This window comes from Pezoporus occidentalis, unplaced genomic scaffold (genome assembly GCF_034315485.1).
Source record: "Pezoporus occidentalis ecotype Australia unplaced genomic scaffold, CSIRO_AGI_Poc_V1 ctg12, whole genome shotgun sequence".
In the NCBI taxonomy this organism is placed as follows: Eukaryota; Metazoa; Chordata; class Aves; order Psittaciformes; family Psittacidae; genus Pezoporus; species Pezoporus occidentalis.
The window spans coordinates 2,287,305-2,311,986 of NW_026912994.1; the positions used below are offsets into that span (position 1 = coordinate 2,287,305).

General features: G+C 42.0%; 2 protein-coding genes across 6 annotated transcripts in view; both read left to right on the forward strand.

Moving 5' to 3' along the window:
- ZRANB3 (zinc finger RANBP2-type containing 3) overlaps window positions 1-24,682 on the forward strand; it is a 494,211-nt gene that overhangs the window by 455,874 nt on the left and 13,655 nt on the right. The window lies entirely within an intron of this gene.
- NCKAP5 (NCK associated protein 5) overlaps window positions 1-24,682 on the forward strand; it is a 530,111-nt gene that overhangs the window by 45,722 nt on the left and 459,707 nt on the right. The window contains exon 1 of one of the 5 annotated variants that reach the window (XM_062605667.1): window positions 569-665. The exons of the other annotated variants lie outside the window; for them this stretch is intronic. The gene's annotated coding sequence lies outside the window, so the exon portion shown is untranslated. Of the gene's footprint in view, window positions 1-568; window positions 666-24,682 lie in introns of those variants that run through there. 5 annotated transcript variants of the gene reach the window in all.

Sequence of the window (24,682 nt, forward strand, 5' to 3'; positions counted from 1 at the left end):
AACAAAGTGTGATTAGTTTTAAAGGATAGCACAAACAATAAATGAAAATGATGACCAGTTGGGAACAGGAGAAGCATGAAGGACTGAGACGCATTAATACCCTTCTAGCTCCCTTTTAAATGAAAAATGGGCACAAAATCCCCTGTGTGCAGATTTGCATACATGAGAAAAGAGGCTGACTGGGTGAGAAATAGCCTATAGTGCCAATCTTCCGCTTGTTAAATAATCGAGACAAAGGCTAAAGAGAGAAATTCATGGTCGGCATAGTCGTACCCGAGCGATTTTGGTGCCAGTCTCCCAGCTGGATTAGGCCCCGCGGCTTCTCGACTGTAAAGTACACCGTGCCACTCCCCACTCTGCTCACGGTCACACCGTTGGACAGGCGTGACAGCCCCGGGTTGAGGCCGTTGTGTCTGAGCCGTGATGGGAGACCTCCGCCGCAAGCACGGGGACCGGGCCGTGGCGGCCACTGCCCGCCAGATGGCAGCAAAGGGCTAACAACGACGCCGGCCCTGCGACCGCTGCGGAGTAGTGGCCCCAGGCGGCCCGCGGGGGCCCGAAGCCTGTGGGCAGCGGCGGGCCGTCGTTGTGACTGAAACGCCCTTCTGACATCTTGGGAGGTCCGGAGGGCTCGCATGGGCGTGCAGGAGGCTGATGTTCCTCAGGTGGGCTCTGTCTGGTTCTGCAGGAGTTAAAAAGGAATGCCCAATCAGTGTGACCCTGAATAATGGCAGTGGCATCAATAACTGTAGTCTTTGTATTTTTAAAAAAACATTCCTTCAAACACATTTTGATATTCTACCGATCAGGAGTTAGTAAGTTGCATTTCTGGGGTGACCCTTACTTCATACTTCTATACCCCCTGTACACGAGCTCTCTGCAATTCCCCAGCATTCTTCCTCACGGTGTGAGAAATTCTGTAGTCTTTAAAGTGCCTACTTCATGTTTCTCTGCCTAGTAATTCCTAATGAAGTGTATGAATTCATAATGCATATTGAGATAACATTAAGGTTTGTAGCCTCAAGCAGGAAAAAGTAGAATGGTGAATACTTTGCTTTTGCTGATAACTTGATTGGTTGTAAAGGGAAGGTCAAAATTCATATGCTTGACAGTGAATATCTAGCAACTGCCAGCTGCTTCCCAAGACTTCATGTCACTCTACTTGCACCTGATTTTTATATTTCTACATTAAAGAATTTATGAGAGTTCTGAGTCTCCCTCAGTTAACCATGGCTGAAGAAGTGGTGTCTCACAGCCCTTTAATGCTTATGTATCAGTCCATGCTTTTCAAAAGTCACATAGATAGCTATGTATTAGCTTAAATATGATGAGAGCGTTTCTGGAGGCTGGTCTGAAAATAAGAAATTATTTGTTTTAAGAGGTTTTCTAACGTACACTTCAATCATACTTTATAGATGGTTTTAAAGTATACTTTTTTTTTTTCTTTTCCCCTTACAAGGAAAGAAATAATGCCACTGTGTAGATATTAATCAAAACTGATGAAACTATTTTCAGAAATTGCTTCGGTATCTGGAAAGCTCTTATTAGAAGACAAGGGTGATGAATAACCACTGTCCTGCATATCTATCTGCTTTTGTGCCATAGCACATTTCATTCACAGGTCTCAAAATCCTTTCTTTTCAGCAACTCAGGCATGATCCATCTCTTTTTATAGACAGTGGTGTCAAATGAGTGACTTGTTACTTACTGGCAGAGCTAACAGGAAATCCTCCTCATAGAGTTTAGGAAGACAGATCTGTCTCCTTTGAAATGAAATAACATCTTATCATTGTTCTTAATGCGACATTTCTTGTTTGAATATGTTCACTTATAGTAAATTAATTTCTTTTCAATAAACAGAGGGAGGAGTCAGCTGCTTGCTCATTGACATAGTTAGAAACCTTTATTGGAGATCATTGGATTAGGTTGTTCCTAAGGCACACTATGCCTTAGTAGTGGCATAGGGTGGTTTTTCAGCCTGAAGTATTGTATGACAAACCCTGGGCCAGAAAAATTACTTTGGGATGCGGGTGAGCCAAGCGAGTGGGTCAGTCTTCACTATGATGTTTGCTTGTTTGTTTTCAAAAGAGTGGTTCCCAGCCATGGATGTCCAAACCAGTGCTCTTTTATATTGTATTGTGTTGTATTGTATTGTAACATGTCTCTAAATATTGAAGTGATAAATGGCAATGTTATATCGAATATGCCTATAAAATACATATGAGTTGGATTGGGTTACCATACCTACATTGCCCAGGCAGTCTCCGTGCGGAGTTACTGGGCAGGCACCTGTGTGGCTGTGGGAGCACGTTACTGATGTTCTCAGCTGTGCTCATCAGCCTGAGCATGAACCAGCTGCAGATCTGCATGTCTCAGGACTAGTTCATTTAGGATTAGATCAGAGCTGACTTGTGAAAGGCAGATATTCTGCTTACCATAACTAGAGTGATGGGGAAGAATCCGGCGCAGTCTTGGGCCTTACAAGTTCTTACAGGTTCTCTTCCTGCTTGCCCAGTTATCTTTGTGTATGGGTCGGTACGTCACAGTGTGGTACACAGATGTGTGTCTCTAAACCAGAAGTTGTTTAGAGATCCTCGGTGGTTACTGCAGGTGAAAGCAGGCACCTGGCATAAATGTAAGGCAGCTGATGTGCTCCCCTTGTCCAGGTACACCTGTCCTCCCTGCAGAACTTCTTTACCATGGGGAACATGTCTGAAGTTGCTTTGATATTGAGATTTTGCTCTAAATTAGGGCAAAACCCCAATATGATCATCTTTATGTAAGCAACAGGAACAGGACTGTAGTCTCCTCTTCCCCTGTCTAGCTTCCATATCTCTTCTACTTCACATGCTCAAGCACAATCTCATTTGCATTTTATGCATATTATTCAGTATTTTTGTTTAAGAGTTTTGCTCATCAGTATTTTATTTCAAACAGAGTTACTACTTCAGCTGATCATTCTATTGTTCTTCTCCAATAGATATTTTACCAGTGAAAATTGACTGAATTTAACTGAAGTGGCAGAAGATTTGGAAACAAGATGTAATGAGGGCTCAGCCTTTTTTCTCCCCCTTATTCTCCTCTCAGCCTTTTCTCCCCCTGTTTGCTTAAATCCTAATATCTTGAGTGTAAGTGAAACAAAGCAAGATGGATAGGAAAAGGCACTATCATGTTATAGAATTGGGTTGAATTTCCTTCATATAGCATATGTGGGCAGTCTTGGCATCCTGCTGTGTACATTTAGAGGATGGAGTACTCAAATAAGCTGAGCTTTTTCCCCTTTCCATTGATCCAGTAGGATTCAACATAACCTATTTCTTGGCCAAGAGCTCATTACTGTGTTAAGTGAGTTAGCTGATAAAAGCAGTTCTCCTGCTGAGCATGCTGGTCCTATGAAGCTATAAGTGATTTTAAATCTTCTGTTTTAGTCAGAGAAATAAGGATTCATGTATCACTTCTGCAGAATCGTGTGTTTCCTGAGGTTCACACAAATCAGGTTGCAAATGAAAGTGTAAGGGCAAGTCTGGCCTTCACTTCCCTGCTGAATCAGTCATGATACCTGTTTTTGTCAAGAGATGATAAGAGAAACAAAACCAAATACTCTTCCAAGACCCCAGAGAAAAGGGGGAATCTTAGTAGTAGGGGTACTGTGAGGTGTGAACACAGAATTAGTTGGGTACAAGCGGACAATTAAATTGCCCTCAAAACAGACCTGGCCCAGCTTATGCCTGGCTCTGGCCACATCTGGCATTTGTTGTGTTTGGCCTCACGGCAGCCCTCAGGAGAGGGTGGTCAGGACATTCAGGGACCTGTATGCCCAGGCACATCTGACATTGTAGTAAGCATCTGGCGCATCTAGTTGGACTCCAACACAGCTAGGCTTGTCTGGCAGCTCTGTATACAGGTGGCTGCCTCTTAGGGCAGGCAAGCCTACAGCTTTTCAGCAGTCTGCCTTGTGCAGTCCATCTCAGTCCTGTGCCTGTTGTGCTTCTAGAGCTACATGCATCCCATCTTTGGGACTGCCTGTGAGCTGAGTAACTTGAAAGCAATGGGAAATCAGCACTTTGTCTAAGCGTAAAAGGTTGTGTAACTGACTTTTAAAGGGCTTCCCAGTGTTTCTCTCATAAGAATCAAATAATGCCTGATAGTACATAAGTTTTCACAGGGGTTTGAGGTAGATATCACACTGCTCAGAGACAGACTGTTCTGATTACTTTTGTAGGGAATAATGTACATTTTAGCTACCCTTCCACCAAGTGGAAAACGTTCTGTGGAAAACTGCACAGATGAGCGACAAACTCATGCCACTGAAAACTTGTAAGTCCTTGGCAGGTGTTCTGTGTAGGACAATGGTAATATACAGTCTTGCAGCTTCATGTGGTGGTTGCTAAAAATGAAACCTGACTATTCAATTAAAATTATGTTAAACGGTACTCAGGCAAATGCTTGTCCTAAGCAAAATTGCAGCTAGGGGTCTCTGTGTACATGTTGGAGGCAGTAAAATGGCAGGCTAAAATCAGTATCAGAGTTCATGTCACTCTCAGAAGTTGTCTATTAGGAGGATTTTCTGATTCCAGACAGGTAAAATGTAGGCTTTCTGTTTCTAGAGCATGTACACTTAGGCTTACTCCTGCTCACACCTTTCCTTTGTGAGGACATCAAGCACAGAAATGATTGACACAGGCATGTCTTTCATTGGCTTCTCTGGATTTAAGGTATTCCTTCATGGATAGCCTGGCAATGAAGGACTGGATATGGCTGTATAATCAAGTTTGTTGTATGGCTGCCAACAACAGCTACTAGCCTCTGTTGCTACTTTGCCTAGGAGTATTTTACCAGAAAGTGTCATTTAATGGAAGACAAAGAGTTCAGATTTTAGCCCTCTGCTAGTGGTGTAAGCTTGCTCTTTCTTTCTTCAGGTCTTCATATCCTTCCTGCTGCAGAGCACTTTTGGATGTTACAATGACAGCGTATCTGGTTGTGGCTACAGGTAGTGACACTTCCTCTCAGAAAAGGAATTGTCTTCATAAAAGTTTGGCTGATCGTAGGGCAGTATTACTAATTTGGGCCTTTTCAGCAATGAAATGTAGTGTAAAAGAAAGTTAGGTGCATGTGAGAAGAGTGAGGAACCAGCACTGAAGTAATTTGCATGGATTCATGGCACAGCCAGAAACAGAGTATCAATCTCTTAATGCAGAGGTCAGTGGGGGTTTAAGAGAAGTGGTCTTCCCTGTTAATATCTTTTTCATATTAGCGCATGTGTTTTCCAGACTGAAATGAAAATTAATTGTTGAAAAGTGCCTGCAGTAGAGAATGTGATAAGCACCTGAGAGCGAACTGAGAAGCCATGTAAATCTCCTGGATTGGTTCAGTCCCCAGTGGCTGAGATTTTTTAGATCAAAGGAATGGGAAAGAATATAGAAGTAGAAACATGACTGCTTCCCAAATGTAACTGCTCCAGGTTTCTTTTTTTGCAGGGGAGCTGACTCATAATGGAGGGAATATGTTTTTTCCTTTCATTCTTTCTGTATTTTTGGATCTGAATATTATTAGTTTTCTTTGAAGAGTTTACTTTTTAGCTTCATGAGGAGCTGCAGATGGCTTATGGAATCAGGGTGACTATATATCATTCATTCTGACACCCTTTGCTGGCTAGAAGTGTCTTTTAAAAATCAATTGGTTGATTAATACACATTCCTATTAACATTATTAATTCTCAGCCTACTTTGTACATGGAACTGACCTGGAAGAAACTTGCTCAAAAAAGCATCAAAAATTCCCTAGCAGCATAAAGTGCAGTAACAGCTTTCTCTCTGCTGTGTACAATCAGTGCAAAGGGGCTGTAAAACTTAACAGAACTGTGTATTTCTAATTCTAAAATTAACAGTATACGTTTTACTGAACAAGGTATGTGAGGAACAAACTTTTTATGTGTCATATGTGATCCAGCTTGTAATAACTACAGGAGAATTTATCCCTTTTACTGATACAGAATGCATATGGGAAACTGCTGAAACAGTAAGAGGAGAAATGCCTGTCATAACTGACCAAGTGTCCTGGGTTCAGCAGTAGCAGTCATTTTTTCCCCTTCTTGGTAGCTGGTGCAGTGCTGTGTTTTGACTTTCAGCTCGGGAACGGAGCTGATAACAAGCGATGTTTTGGTTTGGCCAAGGACTTTGTGAGCCTCATGCTCTGCCAGGGAGGAGGGGAAGCTGGGAGGAAGCAGAGACAGGACACCTGACCCAAACTGACCAAAGAGGTATTCCATACCACAGCACGTCATGTCCAGGAGGTAACTGGGAGTTAGCCGGAAGGGCTGGGAGACTGCAGGGTTGGAGGAGGTATCGGTCAGAGCTTGGTCGGGCTTGGGGGGCGAGTTATCGGTCGGCTGGTGGTGAGATGATGTATTCTCTTCCCTTGTTATTTCCTTTATCATCGTTATCATTGGTGGTAGCAGTAGTGATTTGTGTTATACCTTAGTTACTAAACTGTTCTTATCTCAACCTGTGGGAGTTGCATTCCTTTTTTTTCGATTCTCCTCTCCGTCCCTCCGGGAGAGCAGGGGGAGGGCAAGAAAGGGGGGGAAGTGAGCGAACAAATTACCTGACTGGGTTTAAACCACGACAGTTCTTTTTGGCGCCCAACGTGGGGCACGAAGGGTTGAGATAACGACAGATCTGACTGGATTAATAGTCACTCGTCACAATGCTGATTTATTGGCTCTCAGAGTTGTTTTCCTTGATCTCACAGCTTCAGAATATTGTAACTTACGTAGAGCCGGTATTTGCTGTGATAGTGTTTATCAAGTGTGGGGCCTGGGCTAAGGTTCTTGTCTCACTGTGCTTTATGGCAATGGCTTGTAATACGGGCGGGCTCCAGCAGCAGGGCGGGACGGACGTGGCCGTGGACTTGTACCTGGCTGTCCGGCTGCTCTTCACCGCCCTGGCCCTCACCCTACTCTCCATCTTCGTGAGGCTGCGGGGAGCCGAGGGGGAGCGGCCCCGGGAGCCGGCGGCAGCCGAACCGGCCCGGGAGAGCGGCCCCGGGGACCAAGCGGCGGCGAGAGCGGGGCCGGAGGCCGCGAGGGGACGGCTGCCGGTGGAGGAGGTCGGGGCGGTCGAGGAGCAGAAGGAAGGGGCTGCAGAGCAGCGGGAGAAGGCGGCGGAGGAGCCGAGCCCCGCGGAGGAGCCGAGCCCCGCGGAGGAGCCCAGCCCCGCGGAGGAGCCCAGCCCCGCGGAGGAGCCGAGCCCCGCGACGGCCGAGAGCGTTTCCCGGCAGCCGCCCGCCGAGCCCCAGGAGGATGCAGGAGACCACGCAGCATTTCCCAGCAAGGCAGAGGAGGAAGAGCTGGACTCAGGAAAAGAGAGGCTGGCGGTGGGAGAGCCGGCAAGCACAGCAGCTACACCAGCCCCAGTGACAAGTACAGCAGCATCAACTGAGAGTTCTGAAGGTTTTGAATGGCCTTTGGGTGTCCTTGGGACCTGCCTGCTGATTGTGATGGGGATCAGCATGTTGGCACACACACAGACTGTGTGCTACCCACAACCATTTTGTCTGATCTCAAAAGTTAAGCAGAGTCGGGTTTGGGTCTTGTCTGGGGTTAGACGAGGATATGGGGGGACCAAGAGGTTTTCCCCAAGGCTGGACAGCCAGGAGTGGCAGGGTGTGTGGGACAGTATGGGCAAGTATCTAGTCCACTGGGCCCTTCCAGTGCTTTGGAAGCGTCGGAGATGGAAGGCAGCTGTATGGAGTCCCCAGCAACAAGCTGCAGAAACTGCTTAAGGGGACAGTGAATTATTTTAAGCCTGGTGGGCCCATGGCACTTCAGGCCATCAGAGCAAAGATGCAACATAGAGATGGACTCAAGATCGAGGGGTGGACTTAGCAATGGACACTATTGCCCAGGTTATTCACGAGTGTGAACACTGCACACAGTCTCTCCTGCTCTGGAAGACTGTTACAAGAGATGGAGCCTGACATCATGGACCAGATGGACTCAGCAGCTTTATAGGGACTGGTCCATGCACTAAGATAAGAGTGCACTGAGATAAGAGCGATGGTATATTGAAAATGTGGGATCTGAGCATGACGTGAATGGTATGGAATAAGGGGTGGATAATGTCCTGGGTTCAGCAGTAGCAGTCATTTTTTCCCCTTCTTGGTAGCTGGTGCAGTGCAGTGTTTTGACTTTCAGCTCGGGAGCGGAGCTGATAACAAGCGATGTTTTGGTTTGGCCAAGGACTTTGTGAGCCTCATGCTCTGCCAGGGAGGAGGGGAAGCTGGGAGGAAGCAGAGACAGGACACCTGACCCAAACTGACCAAAGAGGTATTCCATACCACAGCACGTCATGTCCAGGAGGTAACTGGGAGTTAGCCGGAAGGGCTGGGAGACTGCAGGGTTGGAGGAGGTATCGGTCAGAGCTTGGTCGGGCTTGGGGGGCGAGTTATCGGTCGGCTGGTGGTGAGATGATGTATTCTCTTCCCTTGTTATTTCCTTTATCATCGTTATCATTGGTGGTAGCAGTAGTGATTTGTGTTATACCTTAGTTACTAAACTGTTCTTATCTCAACCTGTGGGAGTTGCATTCCTTTTTTTTCGATTCTCCTCTCCGTCCCTCCGGGAGAGCAGGGGGAGGGCAAGAAAGGGGGGGAAGTGAGCGAACAAATTACCTGACTGGGTTTAAACCACGACACCAAGTCTTGCAAAGTGCTTGGTACTTTCCTTTCTCACAAAAGTCCACAGGAGTTGAAGGCATGCTGCACTTTGCAGTAGCACTTAGCACATCTAATCAAATCTATTTTTAATGTGACTTTCACTTTGAAGCACCATGCTGTATATGAAAACCAGATACAGAAATGTAATTACTAATGTTTCTAAATGCAGTGAGGTCAGAAAGTACAAAGTCTTACAGCACCTACCTCCTTTGATTCAAGATTGATAGCTATAGAAGTTAGCAAGACAGACAAAGTTGTTTCACAGTTTTCAGCATGTTAATATTTGAAATATTGACATTTCCAGTTTCGAATACCAGGATGTCTTCCCCATTAGCAGAGAGTATACTTGACCCTTGTTGCACTGATTTAAAAATGCTTTTGTTCTTGACTTTGCTGGGACAGTTTTGAATCTTGCCCCTGATTTTTCTGAAGCATGAAATCAAGGGATGTGTATTTATGGGGGAAGATTGTACATTTGGACCTCTTCTGTTCACACACCAGAGTACATTTGTGACTGTATTTCATCTGTACTCAAAGTCAGTTCTCTCTGTCTCTGTAGTTGGGATGTGTCAGTTACGAATGCTCTGGATATTCTTGGTCATTTCCTCCTGTCTTTGGAAGGTATAGGGCCAAAGATGGACTTGTTACTGTGATTCAGTCATGCTATTTGCTGTTTAAGAGGTGCAAAGGTTGCACATGTATGGAGTGATACGCTAGGGGTTTGTAGTTCTTTGATGTCTAGCTGGCATGGCTTTGTCCTGCAGAGCTCCCTGCCCAAACATAGGTTGATTTCCCAGTCCACTGCTTCATGATGCTTTGAAGAAAAAGGAAGAGGGAAGCTTAGGTAATTATGGAACCTCTCATCCTTACTTGGTTGCTTGTAACTCTTTGGACAAGCTGCTTCTTCCAGCCTTCTTTATTGGCTGAAAAAAAAAAAAATTGGGGCTTACCCTGCATTAACACTACAGTGATCGTGACAATTCCTTGCTTTGCAAGTTGGTTCCACAGAAACAAAGAGGGCACATTTTCCTTTCCCACATCAAAGCACACTAAGCTTCTTGTGTGTGGCTCATCAAAGAGGTGATTTCAGCACATGAATTCCTCAGAAAATGACATGAACTAGGAAACAAAATTGGAATGAAACATTAATTTAAAAGAACACAGGCATCCTAATTGGAGATTTACTTTCACAGTTTTTCCCATGTCTGAAAAATGATGGCTGGGAGCCTAATCAGGCTTTTGGCAGGTGCTGTCTCTGACTTGTTCATAATAACTCTTAAATCCATTCACTGCAATTTTAAAATGAATTTAGAAGCTATCATCTGTGTGGGTAATCTAATGGATCACATCTTGATACCTTGGTTAAGAAAGACGTACTCATTAAAACTGCTAAAACCAACAGAGAACAGAAGGCATGTCAAGGTCATTGTGATACTCTTGTTTTGAAATTACTGCAGTAGTCTGTACAGCACATACATAAATCGTGTCTGGGCCAGCCAAGTTCCAGTGACTCAGCTACCAGGGAGGATGAAGTGGCATAGTTTCTCAGTGCTTTCTCTGAGAAACCAAATACAATGTGTCTCCAAACCATGCTCATCTCGCACACAAAACCATTGCAAAAGTGAGCAACCGAAGTTCTTATCCCCTGGGCTTCATGGTGGGTATAAAGCCTGTTCCTTGCAGATGAGGAGCATGGGCTGTCACAGTACAGCCAGAAAAGAGAACCTGCCTCTGTGTCCTTTATAGAGAAAAGAATTTTCTCATTAATATTAACAAAAAACACCCAGCTGCATGTGTTGTGTTCAATTCAACAATATATTGTATATGTTTGCATATATTGCAGTTTACATGTGCAAAGACATCCAGTACTATTTGTTTCAGAATATCCTGGTGATGGATTTTTGAGGATTTATAGGCAAGAGATTAGAAAAACCTCATGTTGAGATTGACAAGGAGACAGACACACAAACACAGCGGCTGGGATGGAGGAGCATTTATTAATAAAAAGAGACGTTCATACAGTGCTGAAGGCTAGCAAGAGATGCACTCCCATGGAATGGGTGTGAGTTTCCCATGGAATTAAATTAAGTTCCATTTAATCCTGTTTATTATTTAATTTGAAGGCAGGGTAGTGGAAGACCTGCGTCTCTTGTGTTGGAGCCCTTCATTTTTTAGTGCTCGGCTTTGTGTCATGTGGTATGAGATGGAAAGCAGAGTTCTGGATTTCAGGACACAGTGACACTACCGTGTGTTTATTGAAAGGATGTGTATTATTGCATCATGTTGTTTCATGGCTAATGCTCAGGAGATGAAAATAAGGCAGAGAAAGGACTTTTCAGTAAGGTGGGCAGACAATGCAATCAGAACGGTATTTGTCCCGGGGGCTGCTTTCAAATATCTCTGCTCTCACTTTCCTTTCCTAGGATGAGGCTGTGCCTTGATCCAGATTTACTGCCAGTGCTAGATCTGAAATGATGGCAGCAGAAAGGCCTAAATTAAGCTCTTAATGATAAATGCATTAGGGAAAAAAAGAGGAAACTGGTTATCTGGGCTCTGCAAGAGAAACAGGAGAACCTGACCTAGGCCTCTAAAGATTGACAATAGGTGATGGATGGCATGTGGCATGCTAATGATGTTTTACATAAGCATTAAAAGTCAGGATGATTATTCTGAGACTTCATCAATATATTTTTGAATCTCTGAATTTTCTTACGGAAAATGTTGCAAAATGTCAGCGTTCTTTGGTTGGGTTTCCGATTAAATTTAGTATCTGCAGCTTCATTTAAAGCAACTAAGGAGTCTGCCTATGAACTTTCCACTACTACTACAAGTACTTTAGCAAGATAATCTTTGCATTAATTTTTCAGGTGTTTGATCTTAGAAAGTTAGCAAAAGGACTGACGACCTTCTAGTTTAGTTCCCCGGTACGCAGGACAGCCTGTTACACTTTAATGTGTGCCCTGTGTGTGCATGAGAGTTGTAGATAGATCTATCTACAGTGCAAGTCTGGCAGAGTGGAGTTCTTGTTTCTGACTGGTGGTTTTAGGTACAAGGAGAATGCAAAGATTAATAACAGGCTGCTACAATAGACAATATGATATGTATCCGGACACTCAGGATCAGTGATCCATAATGCTCCCTTCAATCACAGCACAATGATGCAGTCTTGGTGCTTTCTCAGCACCTGATTTAGGGGCCTGCCTAAAAGCAAGGTTTTCCAAAGGTTGAGTCAGGCTGGACTGAGACAGCTCAACAGTAGGACAATGTGGTGGAAGGGACATATTTTTCCAGAGGAAATCTCCTTGGTTAATGAGGTTAGCAGCTTTGGAGGTACTTTCTCTTTGGGAGCGATGGGAGGGTGCAGACTCCTAAGGTAGAGATGGGTGCAGAGGCAGCTAGAATAATTGATTTGAATGTTGTTTGTCTTGGAATTTGCTGTTATTTTGATGCAGACCATGTGATAGCTGCCTATGTTTTGTTTGATCTCAGTATTGAAGATATTCTGGGGGATCCCTTTTAGTGTGGTGCAGCTCTCTGCTTCATCTACTGTGCTAGCTTTTCTGTTTCCAAACACAACGGAAAGTCATGACTTGTCAGCAAAGCTGAGGCTACCTTACAGGCTGTCTCTCCCTTTATTTACCCTCTTGAAAGAACATCTGGGACTCTTCTTCCAACAGTGCTTTGATTTTTAGCTCAGGAGGAATGGGAGCAGGATGTTTCTGTGAATCAGTCCTAACCCCTGTTGGTCTGACAAAGCAAAACCCAAGTTTTTTGACTTTGTTGACAAATCTTTTGTGTTTATTCATGAATTTTACTGTGGTCAGGACATGGGAAAGATTTTGGCTTTACATGTTTGCACTGGAAAATGTGTCTACTTTTGCTCATTCAAATGGAGAAAAGGTTTTTGTTCTCCTTCATGTACTGCAAGTGGAAGAGGAAACTGCCTGTATTTCCACTGCTATTTCTCCATTGCCATGGGAACAGATTTGAAGTGCTGCATCCATTAAGTCACTTAATTGAAAAATGGCACAGTTTATCCATTCAAACTGCACTTCTGCAACTGTTCTGTGTAGGTCTACGTGTCACAATGTAGTTTTTGAGCTAGCTTTGTCCCATAAGAAATATAGCTGCATTAACTGCAGTTGGGTACAATGGTTTGGGTTGAGTTAAATAGAATAGGGCAGAGCATTGTGCTGACATAGATGCATTGCCAACTTAGGGTTATGTGAGATGATTCAGAGGTAGTGCAGGTATATACACTGATATAATGTGACACAATATAACACTGCATTTCATTACACAGAACTTTCTTAAGACTTCTCATAACACTTTGCATTCAGTTATTATTTACTGGTGAAAAATTTTAATGTCCTACCTATTTTTTCATTCATTTTGATATTGGTTTCTGTTTCTGAAATGCTAAATCAGACTTTGTATTTCTAGAATAAAGCTTTCAAGTGTAATTCTTCTGTAGTAAAGTAATTACTGCTTGTAAAACATGGCAGAGTGAGGAGTGAGACACAAATGAGGCAAAATGAGGCCTCCTGAAGAAACTGCAGTGCTTGTAGTCTTGACTGCACAATGCTTAATTGCTAAAGAATTTCTAAGCATATGTTAGTATGATAAAATCTATCAAAACTGTATGAATTTATGTATTCTTACCTAGTAGCATTTCTTATTTTTCCTTTTCCATTTTAAAACCTACCTCAAGAGTGAAGAATAGAGGAGTAATCTTTGAGTACATTCGTATTTCAAATGAGACCAGTTGCTAGCCTTTTAACCTCACCTGCAGGAAGTGCTGGTGAAAGCATTTTTTATGAGGAATAGCATTACTCTTTTGGGTTCTTCATTTGAACAGACACAGAATGTAGAATATTGACTATAGAAGTTTACAAAGGGAGTTGTAAGTACATGATAAATGCTGTTAGCATTCTCCTACTTTGTGTTGTTTTTCATACTTGGTGCTGTAGGTGCTTCAAATAAGATTTTTGGCTGGGTTCAAAAGGGTACTGAATCTGCAACTGTGTTGGAGAAGATGGGCTGTCAGCAAATTGTACTCGGGTCACCAAAGGAGTAAAGGGAGGAAAGAAGGAGGAGGAGGAAAGGAGTAGAATTTTCTTCCTTTTTTTCTATTTATTTTTTCCATGTTGTCATTACTACTGACAGCTCCCTCTTCAGTACTGCCAGCCTTTCCCTAGCAGTCAGTAAAATGTTATGTCTCTTTATCTCTTGGACAAATATGTGTAGGCTAATTTCCAGATACCTGCCAATGATAAATAATTTAAAACTTTGTAGGGAATTTATGACATTTAAGAAACTATTTAAGCATTTACTTGACTTATTTATGAAGAGGGAGCTGGGTACAAGCGAGAAGCCATGTGGTAGTAGTTGAGTATTGGAAAAAATTGAGGGAAGTTCATAATGATCCTAGAAGGGAAGAACTTAAAAAAAGACTAACCCTGAAATGTGGTTGAGATACTTTTACAGTCCCTACAGGTCTGTGGTAGAAGTCACTCATCAAATAGATTCTAGAGAATGTGGTGCGTTTCAAAGTGCAAGAAAGGGAATGGTTAAGTCTGAGCTTTGACCTTTTAACAACATGCAGATTAGAGTGACGTGATGCACAGCGCAGATCTCTTCATCAGGCTTTCTGCAGTGGATTCTTTGTGAGGAGAATTATATTTGGTAGCCAGTGAACTGTTCTTCCTCTGGAATCTACTTGTATCGAGCTGATCCACAGCACATATATATCAGTAGCAATAGAGCAAGCAAATGTTTTTTCAGGAAATGTCTCAAAAAAGTTTTTATGGATTTGTGTGAGTCGTGTTATGCTTACTTGGTGAGATGAGTTCTGAAAATTTTGCTTGAGAAAGGTATAAAAGATAATCAGGGGGTACTACGAATATATTAGGAATAAGGAAAAAATAAAAAGCAGCAAAAGAGAGAAAATAAAGGGTAAAGCAAGCAGGACTGGAGTGGTCAATGCTTTTTTTTGTTTCATTCTTCAGCAAACAGTTAATTGTGGTCACATGCTTAATGAAATTAATTTTAATAACAGGATAGGTGTGCAGACCAATGCAAGGAAAGAGTAAGTTTTGGATTTTCTAGTTAAAGGGTCCAGTGAACATCAGGCTTGATCTATAGAGCACCTAAGAATTCTGCTGGAGTGGTTTCTCAACTGTTAGTGGATATCTGTAAGATTTCATTAATTATAATCCCAAGAAAGAGAAGAAAAATAAGCACAGCAATTACCTTTACAGTGAAAAATGTGGAAGACCTAGTGGATACTAGAGCCATCTGATCAAATACTGATTCCTTATGGATTCTAGGATAAGACAATCAAGACTTTTATCTTTACAAATAATATAATTATGGTAGAATAACTGAACTACTGACAGGGTGGAAGCAGTATCTTTGATATATCTGAGAGTTTTTAGGTACTTTTTAGGCAAAGATCTTTTTGACAGTCCCAAAAGCCATTTCTCATAAGCCAGTTAGGTAAGGTGCCCTAGAGACCATTGCCATAACAAAACAGATTTTTCAAACAACCTTAAAGTCAACTGTTCACCTGTCTGAGTGGTGAGCAGTGGCTTAGTATGGAACTAGAAGGCTTCTGGAGTTGGGGCAGATCAGACCTGATGTATACTCAGTTCTGGTCAGCATTTTCCTTTAACAAGTTAGATAGTGAAGCAGCAGATGCAGTTACAAAATTTGTTATGACTCAAAACGAAGAAGAGGGGCATGGAACATTCTGAAGGATGGCATCAGAACAGAGGTTAAACTGGAAATATAGTTCTATTTTTGGAAATTAAATACATCATGTATCACAAGGCTTTGGCTACTTAGCTGTGTGCCAACTACATGATGGAGTTATAAAAAGGCAAATACAATTCCAGAATGTTATAGGCGGAGTGTCAGATGTAATTGCTCTGCTCACCTCAGCGTTGGTGAAAGCTCAGCTGGAATCCTGCCTTGAGCTCGGAGCGCCACACTTCCAGAGGGTTAGCAAGAGCTGAGAGGAGAGTAATGAGAACAGCAGGTGGTTTAGAAGACCTGAGATTGGAGATAAGTGATGATTATTTCATCTCCCTCAAAGAAAAATGGAATCACTGGAGTTGAAACAAAGATTTGCACAGGATTTGAGGTTTCTAATTGGATTTCTAATTGCTGTCTGAGGTGAGAGGCATTTTTAGGCAGAAGCAAGGTGGTAGAAGCGTAGCCACAGCCTCAATGCAGAAATGCTAAACCCCTCATGGAGTAATTTTCAACATGCTTTTGAGAAAATTGCGATTGGTAGTTTGTCCAAATTCAGGGGGCTCAAGTTTCTTCAGGCCAGAGTCTGCTTTTTAAGTCATCCTGCAGTGTGGCTGGGGCAATCAGCTTGAAGGGCCTCACCCTCACACTTCCTGCCTCTGAGTGTAAGCCACATGGAATGAGGCCTCCAGTGTTGGAATAGGATTATTTTGGTGTTATCCATGATATTCATAGATTATTATCCAAAGCTATTCTGAGCTTTTTTTTTTTTTTTTCCCAAAGCATTCTCAATTTTTTAAAATACACTTCCAATGCTATCTGACTCCACTAATACCTTTCTTTTCTCCAAAATTTTTAAGCTTTTTTGCTTGCTCTGGTTTTGCTGGTCATGCCACTGGCCTTTTCTTGCTGTTCAATTTCTCGCAACCACAGGGCTTTCTCACGGTGCTAGTGCAAAGGGTGTTGGGAAGACAGGAGCTGTTTTATCACAAATGATGACAAAATAATTGCTTAGACCTTCTAAGTCAACCACTTACATGTTGAAACAAAGTATGAGATAGGTCAATTTAATTGCCTCTTTGGTGGAACTTTTAAATGACACGAAACCTGTGCAACTTCCCTCGGGAAGATATGTCTTTATTTTTTCCCATTCAAAGATCCTAGGCTTTTCTCAGGAAAGGTTTTTTCACCTAAATCGTTCTGTACAGTGTAAAACAGATGTCCTTTTACTGTTTGTATTAAACCTATAGGACTCATAATATCTATACTTAGACAGTACCTAAATTCAAATTTATGTATTTAAACTGAAAAAGGACCTTGAAAGTATTTCTGTTACATTCATATTTTAGTCTCACTTACCTATCCCTCTAGGCTAGGTAGGCTGTTACTGTTATCTCAAGAGTTGCCATGGAAATGTTTAACACTCTCCTGCCTTTTCAGTCTGTTTCTGTCAGACAGTGTCTGTCTTTTAAAACTGTGGCCCTGCTAAAATGGAAGTAAAATGCTAATAATAAAATCCTGAGACTTACCTCACCAGGTGATATTGAGCAATAAATTTGTTGAAATCAGTGAAGCAGTGTTAAATGACAAAATGAGAACCTGTCCCTGGAATTTCAACCCTTCCTCTCCTCTTTTTCTCCAAAATTAAACTGCTTTGAGGTCAAAGTCAGGTATTTGTATGGGAGAAGTTTTTTTTGAGCCATGAAAAGGCTCTTTTCAGCTGTTGTGGGTGCATATTCTTCATCCAGTTGCTGTTCCTGGGTAATGGCAATGGTGTATGCAAACATAACTGACAGAAAGAGTTAATGATTTTAAATTTTGAAGAGTTTTCAATGAAGTCTTAAAAAGGAAGATATTCCACTTCGATAGCATTTATGTACTAGCATATGTGCATGAACTCCACATGGCAACCAGCTATGAAGGTCACTCACTAATTTGAAAAAATGTGTCAGAAACGTGGGTTTATAATTTGTAGACATCAAAGCAATCATACAGAGCAAAACATATTGAGGGGGAAGTGGCTTGTCTCATCCTTAAAGCTCAGATTTCAATAGGGAAATGGGAGCTAAAATGAAAGAATCAAGAAAGCCTGTATTCATGCAATCTTTTATTTTGGAGGGAAACTTTTGTCAGCATCTGATGAACGAGGGTCAGAAATACCCCAACAAAAGGTTAGGATTATATGTTTGCAAAGTGAACACCTAACTTGAAGGACTATTTGACAGAAAGGAGCTGCAGTCAAGGTAACCAAACCAACTGCCTCAGGAGGGCAGTTGCCTTGTGTTTTCTGATCTGGCAGTGGTGGCACTGTAGTTCATTTTTGGAATGCAGTGGTGGCCCTGTTTGTTTCAAATGTATGTATGTAATAGCATCAGGTACTGTATCAGCATGACTCTAAAATAGTATTCTATGCAGCTACTACATGGCTTACCAGGAAGTAGAGACATCACAAGCAGCCTCAACTGAATTCTCTCTTATTTCAGAAATAATTTTCTAGCACACTTAAAGATGAGTGGTTGGTACAAATATATGCTTAGAGCACAAAACATGGTCTAGAGTGTGTGTAGAACAAATCTGAAGCAAGAGTAGGGGGCAGAGCTGGAGGTCAGAAGGACTGATGAACTTGATGAAGTAGGGGTTGTTGGGATAGACATAGGGCAGATGCCTTCAAGAGCCACCAGTTAGCACTGGGATAGCATTAAGGAAAGAATATGAATTGGCAGAGTCGAATGAGATAGATTTATTGATAGATCTGAAAGGGACATAGGACTTTTAGGGTTCTCGGGTTGTGGCATGCATTGCTGTAGGGGCAGGGATGGCATCTGGTCTGATTTTAGGGCTGTTTCTTGTTTGTCTGGACCACAGGTTTAGATTTGGGTTAGAAAGAATTACTGAGGTAAGGAAAGGGAAAGCTTGGACTGCGTTTGGGGTTGGAACTAGGGATGTTCCTATGTTCAGAAAGGCTGCTAGTCTGAGTTGTTACAAATCTTAAGCTTGGGCAGTCTTTTATGTGGGCGTTATTTCCTGCAGACTTTGAGAGAGACTTAAGTTCAACTGATCATTCATGTCCTTAGAGGTGCCATGTCATGATGTTGGAAAAAAGGATATAAAATACATCTCTGCCATCAGGTATTTATTTTTATTTCCTTTATGAATCCTTTACTTGCAATGTGACTGTTTCAGCTGCATGAACAGCTGAGCTGTCCTGAGGTCTATTGATTTCAGCTTGAGTATCTCCAGTTCTATAGCTACAGCTGACTTAATTTCTATAAAATTCATCCTGCCATACCAAATCATGTAGTGAGAGTGCATTAAAATAGCACTATGGTAAAAGTTCCCACACTCCATACGTAGTAATGAACTAAACATCTGTTGGATTTCAGCAGGTGTAGAGTTGTGTTTGCGTTAACACAATTTTTAAGGCAAGATGATACAAGTTTTGAGGCCATGCTGTGTATTCCTATAAAAGAGGGAATAAAAAATTACTAGTGCAATTTAAGCTTGTCAAGATAATTACAATAATGATAAGAAATATGAGAATTTATCTGCTTATGCATAATATAAATTAGCATCATAGAATCATAGAATAATTAGGGTTGGAAAGGACCTTAAGATCATCTAGTTCCAACCCCCCTGCCATGGGCAGGGACACCTCACACTAAACCATGTCACCCAAGGACTCGTCCAACCTGGTCTTGAACACTCCCAGGGATGGAGCATTCACAGCCTCCCTGGGCAACCTATTACAGTGCCGCACCACCCGAACAGGAAAGAATTTCCTCCTTATATCCAATCTAAACTTCCCCTGTTTAAGTTTTAACCCATTACCCCTTGTCCTATCACTACAGTTCCTAATGAAGAGTCCCTTCCTAGCATCCCTATAGGCCCCCTTCAGATACTGGAAGGCTGCTATGAGGTCTCCATGCAGCCTTCTCTTCTCCAGGCTGAACAGCCCCAACTTTCTCAGCCTGTCTTCATACGGGAGGTGCTCCAGTCCCCTGATCATCCTTGTGGCCCTCCTGTGGACTTGTTCCAAAAGTTCCATGTCTTTTTTATGTTGAGGACACCAGAACTGCACACAATACTCCAGGTGAGATCTCACAAGAGCAAAGTAGAGGAGCAGGATCACCTCCTTGGACCTGCTGGTCACGCTGCTTTTGATGCAGTCCAGGATACGGTTGGCTTTCTGGGCTGCAAGTGCACACTGACCTGCTCATGTTCATTTTCTTATCAACCAACACCCCCAAGTCTTTCTCCGCAGGGCTGCTCTGAATCTCTTCTCTGCCCAACCTGTGCCTGGGATTGCTCTGACCCAGGTGTAGGACCTTGTGCTTGTTATGGTTAAACTTCATGAGGTTGGCATCAGCCCACCTCACAAACATGTCAAGGTCCCTCTGGATGGCATTCCTTCCCTCCAGCGTATCAACCGAACCACACAGCTTGGTGTCATCAGCAAATTTGCTGAGGGCACACTCAATCCCACTGTCCATGTCAGCGACAAAGATGTTAAACAAGACCGGTCCCAACACCGATCCCTGAGGGATACCACTCATTACTGGTCTCCAGCTGGATATTGAGCCATTGACCACAACTCTGTGTGCGGCCATCCAGCCAGTTCTTTGTCCACCAAGTGGTCCATCCATCAAATTGATGTCTCTCCAATTTAGAGACAAGGATGTCGTGTGGGACAGTGTCAAACGCTTTTCACAAATCCAGGTAGATGACATCAACTGCTCTACCCCTGTCCATCAGTTCTGTAGCCCCATCATAGAAGGCCACCAAATTGGTCAGGCAGGATTTCCCCTTAGTGAGGCCATGCTGGCTGTCACCAAGCACCTTGTTGATTTTCATGTGCCTTAGCATGCCTTCCAGGAGAATCTGCTCCAAGATTTTGCCAGGCACAGAGGTGAGACTGACTGCTCTGTAATTCTGTGGGTCATCCATTTTCCCCTTCTTGAAAATGGGGGTTATAGTTGCCTTTTTCCAGTGTTGGGGAACTTCACCTGTCTGCCATGATTTCTCAAATATGATGGCCAGCAGCTTCGCAACTTCATTTGCCAGCTCCTTCAGGACCCGCGGATGGATTTCATCAGGTCCCATGGACTTGTGCACGTTCAGATTTTTAAGATGGTCTGAAACCAGTTCCTCTCCTACAGTGGGCCCAAGGTCTTCATTCTTACAGTCCCTGTGTCTACCTTCCAAGACTTGGGTGGTGTGGTCAGAGCCTTTGCCAGTGAAGACAGAGGCAAAGAAGTCATTCAGAACCTCAGACTTCTCCAAATCCTGTGTAGCCAGTTCTCCCGAGAGCTTCCGTAGGGGGCCTACATTCTCCCTAGTCTGTTTTTTATTTGCTATGTACCTGTAGAATCCCTTCCTGTTATCCTTAACATCCCTAGGCAAGTTTAACTCTAACTGGGCCTTAGGTTTCCTAACCTAATTGCAAGAATAGATAAGAAAATCAGGAAATGTGAGAATTTTGAAAGTTAATACTCTAAAAAAATCAGGGGATCTATCGTTAAAGGAGGTTTCTTTCATCTTCTTCTGACTATGTCTATTCATTTAAACCTGTGATACAGTATACAAACTTCTTTGTATGATTTAGTTTATCTCAAGATTTTACTGCCCTGTCATAAAGCTAAAAGTTTTCTTTTATTTCTCTTTTTGTGAAGCCTGCCAAGTTCTATATAAGCTGTCACTCAGTGTATCAGACTCAGTGGATGAATAGAAGTTTGTTCACAATGAAGTTGTCCCACATTTCTCAGGGTCTTTTTTTTTCAGACCAATTACAGTCTATCCTATCTTCCTAAAACCCCTACACAGAGCTTTTGTGTCAGAAATGGTATCTCTGCAGTGCACCAAAACATCATGCAGTGGACCTGAGAAACTAGCAAGAACATGTCACTTAATAGGTATTTCTAGCAGTGGCTTCATTTTGATGTCTTTTATAAACATAGTTTACAATCAATAAATATGCTATGTTAGTGGCTGAATATGGGAAAACTGATAAACCATTTTAAACTGTCAGTATGAAATTATAGGATTGCTACTAACAGTGCTATCTTTTCAACCCAAGACAAAAGCAAGAGCTAAGAAGTCAGTAATAGTTTCTTATTCCTGGCATCCTGACATCACTACAGTGGTTACTGTTATAATACGCACGTGAAACCTGACACAGAGGCATACCCCTCCACCTACAAAAGCCTAAATAGGCTACCCAGTGTTAGTGATACATATGAGGGACACTGAAAAATATCTGCTTGTATACATGCACATAGATAAGTACCTTGCAGGAAAGCTCACACCAGGTGAATACGTCTTTCTAGTGTCTTTAATTCTGAGGTAAATAACATTGAGTAATGAATGATGGGGTCTGAATACATAATGGAAGTATATTTGATACTGAATTTCATGAAGACATTAAGCATGAGTAACAATTTAGAATATTCCTAGAGAATTTGCATCCATATAAATATATAAAAGATCAAGGGTAGTTCTTGGCAAAAGGCTCACAAAGGCTGCGCACGTTTCTGTTCAACAACAATGGGATGCAAGTGGCCCAGCCCCGTTGCCTTGTATGATGATGCAAAACCAGGCTTAACACAAAAAAGTATTTCAGTGAGGGAACTTTTCAATGTGCAAAGAGGAGAATTTATAAAAAATGTCATCTGCATCTGTTCTATGCCTTCTGTTTAGGTGGGTGACCACATAAGGAATTAAATGCTTGGATGACTAAAAAGGATGAGGGGTCTTTCTCCTAATGTTACAGTACTTTACTCCCTGTATCCTGAAATGTCTTTTCTTGAAGGCAAATCATGTCTTCAGTCTTTTTAGGTTTTTATTTGAGTTTTGTTTGGTTGTGCTTTATTGAGTGCATGTATACCAGTGGTTGAAAATAATGCCCATCTTGTCTAAGAAGTTAAGCCATTTACAGTATTTCTTTTAATTAGTTCTCCTTTCCCTGCATTATGCAGAACCATGGCAAAGAGCTGTTATTGGAACAGCTGTTTCAAGCTGGACATGAATGAATGAATTGAAATGATTTGAAATGATTTTGACAATTACAAAGTGACATGAATGAAAAGGAATACTGCAAAGATTCTTTTTAAACCTTTCTGAAGAAGCTTTCCTGACATCCGTGTCTTGTCTGGATTGGGTATTTTGGTATGATTCATTCTGTTTTCATCTGGATCATAATAATTTTTAGTGCTGTAAATCAACTACTCTTAGTTGATTTTTTTGGGATTGACCTTGACTTTGTGTCAGCATCTGAAGCTAAAATTCTGGCCATTCAGAAGTTAAAGGGGAGGTTTGGCACTGATGTCAGTGTATGCAAGGTGTTCACATGGTGATTTATAACTGTCCTTCTCTCATTACACCTAAATGTCATGAGACACAGCCAGATCTCAGTGAAAAAGGTTTAGTTCTGCTGGAGTTTAGTAGCAGACTTTCAAATTGAGAAGGACGATAATGTTTCAGCTGTGAGGGTTCCCTATTTATTTCCTCTACAAGGAAAGACATGGGTCTATGGTGCTATGCATATGCTGCTGTATGCATACACACAGACAGCTTTACCACCTGTGTAAATTGTTAGTAAGGTCCCTGGGAGCTGGGATAATTCTTGTACCCTGGATGAGAAAACTGAAGAGCATAGAGCATTCATTAGCAAGTACTGCAGCAGACTGCAGAAATTCACTTGATGATTAAAGGACATACTAAATAAGCAAATGTTTATTTCTGCAGTTGCTCTGCAAGAGTGTAATCCCTGCTCTCAAGGGCATGCCACACTGAGCTACAGAAAACTACAGCAACATTTGCAGAGAATTTTGCTTGTCGTGGTCAACTTTGAACGAATGTTCTCAACAGAATTAACCTAGTTAAACAAACAAACAAACAAACCCCAAACAATAAAACCAAACAGACAAAAGTAACATTTTGCACACTTTTCTGAACAACAAAAAATCTCACTGTGCAGATAAATGGCATTTTCTACTTTTGGTTTTAAATTCTTCAATGTCTTTTCTCTCTGGATTCCTAGTGGAGGAGTTATTGGACAATTCATCATTGTTTCTGCATTATTTCCCTTGTGAAAATCAAATGCCTGGTCAGGGCCATAAACCAGAAGTGTCTTCTTTTTAAAACCACCAGACATTTGCTTGGGAACGAGAACTGAAAATCAGCTGGAGAGAGATCCCAATTCATTCCTCAGCCCTGCAGGCCTTCAGTGAGGTGCACAAAGGAATATATGGGGAACAGACCTGCAAGCTATTTGAGCTGAACTGGGCGGTTGGGTTTTGAAGGTGTCCAGGTTAGACTGAAACCCACGCCTTTAAACTCTCCTGTGTGAGGGAGAGGTCAGGCATATTAATTCTCTGAGCTCAGGGACTGGGGTTCCCTTTGCTTCCCCAAGTGGGAAATCTAGTCTTAGTGTGGCCAGGGCTGTTGCTGTGTTGGAGCTGGAGTTATTTTCCACATGGGGGTCTGTGGTTCTGTGGGTGTAACTGTGTCCTGGTCTCTGTCGACAGAGAAAGTGCTGCTCATGCTCTGGATTTGGGTCCAGGGAGAACAGTGAAGACTAAGGAAAATAGATCTCTCTGATAATTTGATCTGAAGGAGTAAAAGTTTGTGAACTGAAAACGATGCAGACAAAATTCACGAAGAGATCTATAACCATATGTAGTAGCATTCTACTAAACTGAGAATGTGTTATGCAGGGGGGATAGCTATCATCTATTCTCCCTCCCTGGAAGGGGGCTCTTAATGATTTGGGTGAAAATTGTGTGTGTATCTTTCATCCAATAGCTAAAGATCTATATAAATGCAATTATTTTTATTTTACTTAATGATTATGATAAATGGTTGGCCTGTCTTGATAATTTTCTTTATGCTTTTATGCTTCTTGAATTACATTTCTAATAGCATTGAAGTATTTAGAGGAGGAGTGAAATGAGTTTCCATCAATGTATTAGTTGATAGGGCTGAGAAAATATTTGAAGTTATGTTTCTTTAGTGGGGGATAATTTTTTTTACAAGAAAGATGGTTTTGCTGAAATTGGTTGATCTTGTATATCTGTGTCTTCATTCTAGTTTCTGAGCATGAAAAATGTTCTGTTACATTTCCATAAATATCATGAGTACGATTTTTAAAGTTTTAAATTTTTTACAGATTTTACATAGAATTTTACTTGGTTTTAGAACTCTTAAGCTTTACAAGAAA